Source organism: Quercus lobata, chromosome 4, assembly GCF_001633185.2.
Source record: "Quercus lobata isolate SW786 chromosome 4, ValleyOak3.0 Primary Assembly, whole genome shotgun sequence".
NCBI classification, from domain to species: domain Eukaryota; kingdom Viridiplantae; phylum Streptophyta; class Magnoliopsida; order Fagales; family Fagaceae; genus Quercus; species Quercus lobata.
In genome coordinates this window covers 77,386,360-77,392,492 of record NC_044907.1, presented here as the reverse complement: position 1 = coordinate 77,392,492, position 6,133 = coordinate 77,386,360, and positions in this window count along the sequence as shown.

The window sequence follows — 6,133 nt, the reverse complement described above, 5'->3', positions numbered from 1 at the left end:
AACCTATCTCTAAACCCAAAAGACTTTCTCTCTCTACGTTTCTCTCTCTGTCTCCTCCTCCATTGCTCCACCTCCACAGGATGCCGGCAGGAAAAATTAATTAATTAATTAATTTTTTTTTTTAAAAAAGCCGAAAACTAACAATAGAGGTTTGTGAGTGCTCTGTTTCTATTTTTCTATTTTTTTCTTTTTTTCTGGTTTGCGAGTTCTTTGTTTTTGTTTCTTTTCTAGTCTGACTCTCTCTCTCTCTCTCTACGTTTCTTTTCTGTATCATGCTTGGTACATTGTTTGTGTTAATAGCCTGACAGACCAAATGAGATAAAGAGAATTAAAGCCGCTACTGGAAAGGTAGGGCTCAAACCATGGAAACTAAGGGATTTGTAAAGGGGAAGGCTACTTCATTGTGTAGCCTACTGTCACTTTTTTTTTAAAAAAGGGCTTTATTATAGGAAACTATTGAAGAACAAAGCATATCAGATTTTTGTGAAGATTTGTAAAGCTACTGTTCTGGATTTGTAGTGTACGTAAACGATGCAATTTATTTTGTTTAGCCATGGTATTGAACTCTCAAGTGAAAGAAGTTCTGCTTTGTTAAATATTGTACCTGTTGGGCTTAAGTTTACAGCATCAACAAAATCATCTTTGTACTTGAAGCTTGTATAAACTTTGCAAAAGTTACAAAGTTTTCATGTTTCCATTTGATTTCACAGTTTAGTAGTGACTTTTCCTTAAGTGAATTTATTCTTTCTTTCTCATTTGCCATTTTCGCTGTTTGTAAATTCCTAAATAGCAGTTATAAATACTATATTTGTAACAAATTTTGTTGAGAGAGATTGCGTGGAGCTCTGGGATGAGAGTGATTTCCATGTGCAGTGGTCCTTCCAAGAGTCTTCTCAAATAGGTTTCATCATAGGTGGTGAATTTGAGAAACAAGAGGGTTGCAATGTCATTTCAGTTTTGCTTGAAGACCTTTGATGATTTAATCAGCTCAAAATTTCTGTGGAAGAAGAGGGTCATTATGTTGATGAGGCAAGCTTGTGGCATAGGAGAATTGGGTCAAAATGGGATTTGAAGAAAGGACAGCCTCCATGACTGCAACAATGTTTGGAAGAAAGGCTTGAAGTTGAAATTAGTCATGTCGATGTTAACAAGGCTTGTGGTTTGAATGGGCCATGACACTTAATTGTGTTACTGCTTGGCATTTGCTATTTCAGCTGAGGTTATTAAACTCTTGTTTGATGCTTCAGCAGTTCATTTTGTCACGTTGCAACTATGAACTATTTTCGTTTTATTCTGGCTGTTTCTTTGCTTTTGTAGTAATTGTATTTAAATAATATTGTGTAATAGTACATCTATATATTTGGAATGGATGTTATATTCTATAGCCATGCATTTTGGGTATGAATTGTAACATAAGTGTGAAAAATGGGAACCTCTATTTCATTTTCAGTTGTAAGTTTGTGCTAAAAAATAAGTAAATAAAAGGCTACTCTTTCAATATTATACCCAATACAACTTCAATCAGAGTAACTTTTTAGCTTGAGAGAATTTTCCTAAACATCATCGCAATGTAAAGATATTAACAAAAAAAATATTATGTAAAAGTTAAAAACAAAATGTATAGATAATTTAGAGAAAGGATGTCGATGGCGGATTGGAGGCAAGAGAAGTGCATTCATTTGGCGAGATAGGTGGCTCCATACCCCTACCACATTCCAAATTTGCTAACCAAAACCTCCTAATTTACAAGATGCCCTAGTGAACTCTCTAATTGACATGGAAAAAAGATGCTGGAAAACTGAGCTGATCAGCAACTTATTCTCAAGAGAAGACATAGATGCAATTTTGGCTATTCCTCTTCTAATACGAGATAAAATAATTTGGAGTTTCACACCACAGTTAAAAGTGCCTATCGTGTGGCTAGCGAGGCTAAATTTTCAACAATAGAGGAGACTTCCATGGGCAACAATAAGAAACAGTTTTGGTCAGCACTGTGGAAGACCAAAATTCCAAATCCCATTAAAGTCCTCACATGGAGGGCATGTCATAATGAAATTCCTACTTATGAAAATCTTGGTAGGTGAGGAATTCTAGTGGAACCATGGTATCCCTTATGCAAGCTTCAAGTACAAAGATGATTTTGTTGATGTTGTAAACTTAAGCCCAACAGGCACAATATTTAACAAAGCAGAACTTCTTTCACTTGAGAGTTCAATACCATGGCTAAACAAAATAAATTGCATCGTTTACGTACACTACAAATCCAGAACAGTAGCTTTACAAATCTTCACAAAAATCTGATATGCTTTGTTCTTCAATAGTTTCCTATAATGAAGCCCTTTTTTTTTAAAAAAAAAGTGACAGTAGGCTACACAATGAAGTAGCCTTCCCCTTTGCAAATCCCTTACGTTCCATGGTTTGAGCCCTATCTTTCCACCAGCGGCTTCAATTCTCTTTATCTCATTTGGTTTGTCAGGCTTTTAACACAAACAATGTACCAAGCATGATACAGAAAAGAAACGTAGAGAGAGAGAGAGAGAGTTAGACTAGAAAAGAAACAAAAACAGAGAACTCACAAACCAGAAAAAAAGAAAAAAAAGAAAAATAGAAACAAAGCACTCACAAACCTCTCTTGTTAGTTTTCGGCTTTTGAAAAAAAATTAATTAATTAATTAATTTATTTTTCCTGCTGGCAACCTGTGGAGGTGGAGTAATGGAGAAGGAGAGAGAGAGAGAGAGAGAGAAACGTAGAGAGAGAAAGTCTTTTGGGTTTAGAGATAGGTTTAGAATGTAATAAATGGGGCAATTAATGAGATCTTAATAAGAATATTTGTGATAATGTAGGTCTTTTTTTAACCGTTAGATCTACTTAAATCCAACAGTTTACAAAAAGAGTTACACCAGGTGTAACTTGAACCCATCTCAATATATATATATATATATATATATCAGTTGGAACTTTAATTTATCATTAGTTTATCCAAGTATGTGTTTAAGAATTATTGTGACTTTTGAAACAAGCATGAGTGATATAGGGGCTAAACCATTTATCATGCATATGAATTTATTTTTTATAATATAATTTATTTTTTATTTCAAATCTATTATTAATTTTTACTAATTAATAAGACTAATTCACTCTGAGTGAGCTAGTGATACTTACTATGTAGGTTTTACAAATTGATGTGTCAATAAAAAAAAAAAAAAGTTATTCAAAACATTCAATTTATTATATTGTTTGAGTGGCACCAATCATATTCTTGCCACATTAGTTTGTTAATTTTTTGTCATAAAATTTGTATTAGTTTTAGCATTTTTCATTCACTTAATGGTGAATTGGTGATTATGTTGTATTTCTATTAATTCATAATTTCTTTTTTGTGTGGAAAATATGCTAAATTTAATACAAATTTTATTATAAAAAACTTACAAATTGACGTGATATTTCCATAAAAGAATAAATGAGTATTAAATTACTTATTGTGATTAGTAATATATCAATTTATAAAACCTATGAGATAATAAAAAATAAAAAAGTGCAAGTAACTCACTTTTTTTTATTAAAAAAAAAAAAAAAACTTACTGCCACATATTAATTTGGGGGCTTTCTTTGTTAAAGGCCTTCGGCCATGGCCTAAATGGGCTAGGCCTAGGGCCAGCCCTTAAGGGGAGATGGATACTTTACCCCAAATGATGGTTTGGATTAAATGACTAATGATCATTAATGGGGCTTGCATGACAAAAGCAAGCCTGGTTCCTCTTGTTGCAAATGAGGATAACATGCAACGAAAGATGCGTGTATCTTTACCAGAGGACTATGCTGAGAAGCTCTATGCACAGAAAAGTGGCACTGGGGAGTCAGATATAGAACTTCCTGATGAAGTCAAGGACTATAAAACTAGAAAACTGCTTGGAGATGAGATCATAGAGCAAGAGGTTTATGGAATTGACCCCGATACTCACAATCTTCTGCTTGACTCCATGCCAAAGGAGTTAGATTGGCCTCTCCTGGAGAAGCATTTGTTTATTGAAGATGTGCTCCTTCGTACTTTGAATAAGCTAGGAACTTCGCTGGCAGTGGAAACACCCCTATGATGTATTCATTGCAGCTTTTTATTGAAGAAAATGAAAACTTTCTGAAGATCGTGATATAAAAACTGTGAAAATGTGTCAGGGTATTCTGAAGGCCATTGATAGTCATCTTGATGACAAATATGTTGCTTCCAGAAAGGTATACACATCTTCTTTTTTCTTTTCTTTTTTGATAAAGGTATACATATCATTATTTTGCTGCATGAGCATGTACTATAAATTTGCCTCTCTTTTGGACGTGTTTCTCTCCTTGATTTGTTCCCTACTTTTCCGATACTGATTTCCCCCATTCTTTTATTGTCTATTAGGTTGTGTTTTTCTGGGGCTTGGTGTTGTTTGCAACAAAGAAGGTGGTTTGAGAGCAGCTGTTGATGGGATCCAATTTCTAGCTTTACTAGAGTTCTTTATATGATGCTGAAACTTTTTACTCCTTCTGCCCCCACCCCCCCCCAAAAAAAATGTAGGTTTGTCCTTTTTGGAAATGGTTCGAGAAGCAAGATGGGATCGATCTCTGCAAAAGAATAGTAAAGATCCTGCTCCAGAATTTTACAACATCTATCTCGAGAGGCAAAGGTTTGATTCACTTCAAGAAGCTATGTGCTTTAGGCTTGTTATGTTTCCATTTGCCCTGGTTTTACAGAGGTTTTTTAATCTGATCATACATTATTACCTGGCAAGATGATGCTAATGGGTATGATTTGGTTGTTATTGATGCTATGCATAAGGCAAACTATGCAAGTCTAATATGTCACTTGTGCCATCCAAATTGTGAAGCAAAGTGAATTTTGTTGTCATACTCTTTTTGTTGTTTGTAACCTACCTGCAGACCTTCCCTTATGTACTCTTGACAAGTTCTTGGAGTATTATGGAACATAACAAAACTGAATTGATCTCGTATTTTATTTTGGGACTGGACATATTTGGCATTATAATTTATAAGCGGGACACAAATTTCTCATGGTTGCTTTATAATAATGTAAATTTCCATAACAAAACTGAATTGATCTCGTATTTTATTTTGGGACTGGACATATTTGGCATTATAATTTATAAGCGGGACACAAATTTCTCATGGTTGCTTTATAATAATGTAAATGTGGTGAAACTATTTCTTTCGTCACTTGAATTTCTTCACTCTGAGCGTTAGTCATTATGTGAAGACCAGATCATCTAATCAAATATAAATGTTATATTAGCAAATTTTCTCTTGAAGATTTAGCTTTAGATGCCAGATTGTTTACTAATACTATAACTTGTTTATGGGTGGAATCATGCCATGTGTAATCATACTTTACCTCTCTACTTTCTTTTTTTCTTTTTATATAATTGTTTTATCTCACAGATTATGAATATTACCATTTACTCATCTTATATATGAATTGCCTCGTTTAATTATATAATTGTGAGTGAACCTAGTGTTTGATCATCCAATAAGTTTATCTGTGAATTCCAATTTACTGCTGTAGATGTTCATTACTAGATTGGAATCTATTCTATAAGTAAAATTCAATATGGTGAGGAGATCACATTTGATTTTAACTTTGTTACAAAGGTGTGTCTCTTTTGCGTTTTTGTCTTCTGTACTCTCTGAAGAGTATTATACATATTATCAAATAATCTCTCTCAATTTTGCCAGAGTAAAGAAGAATATGATGCGTCAGTTTGTTTGTGGCAGTCAATTTTTCTGGGGCAGCTACTTGAATCTAACAGGCAAACGGGCTTTCAAAAGGTACTGGTTTTTAAGGCAATTATCTGGAATGTTTATGTCAAAAACAAAAGAGGAAATAAAATCGTGAAAAAGTCTGGTCAAGTTTCAAAGCCTGATAAGTGGCTTTGACTGAACATCCTTATCATTTCGGATTAGCATTGTAATAAGGATACTTTCTGATTGGCGTAGAAGGCGCATGCCTGATCAGGTTTCTGATTTCACAATTGATAAATTGTTCTTATTTTTCTCTTGTTGAGGTTGTTGCTTCCAGTTGATTCTTATTGGTCCTTTTCTACTTGATTTTCAAAGTTGCTTAAATTCTGTTAATTAGTT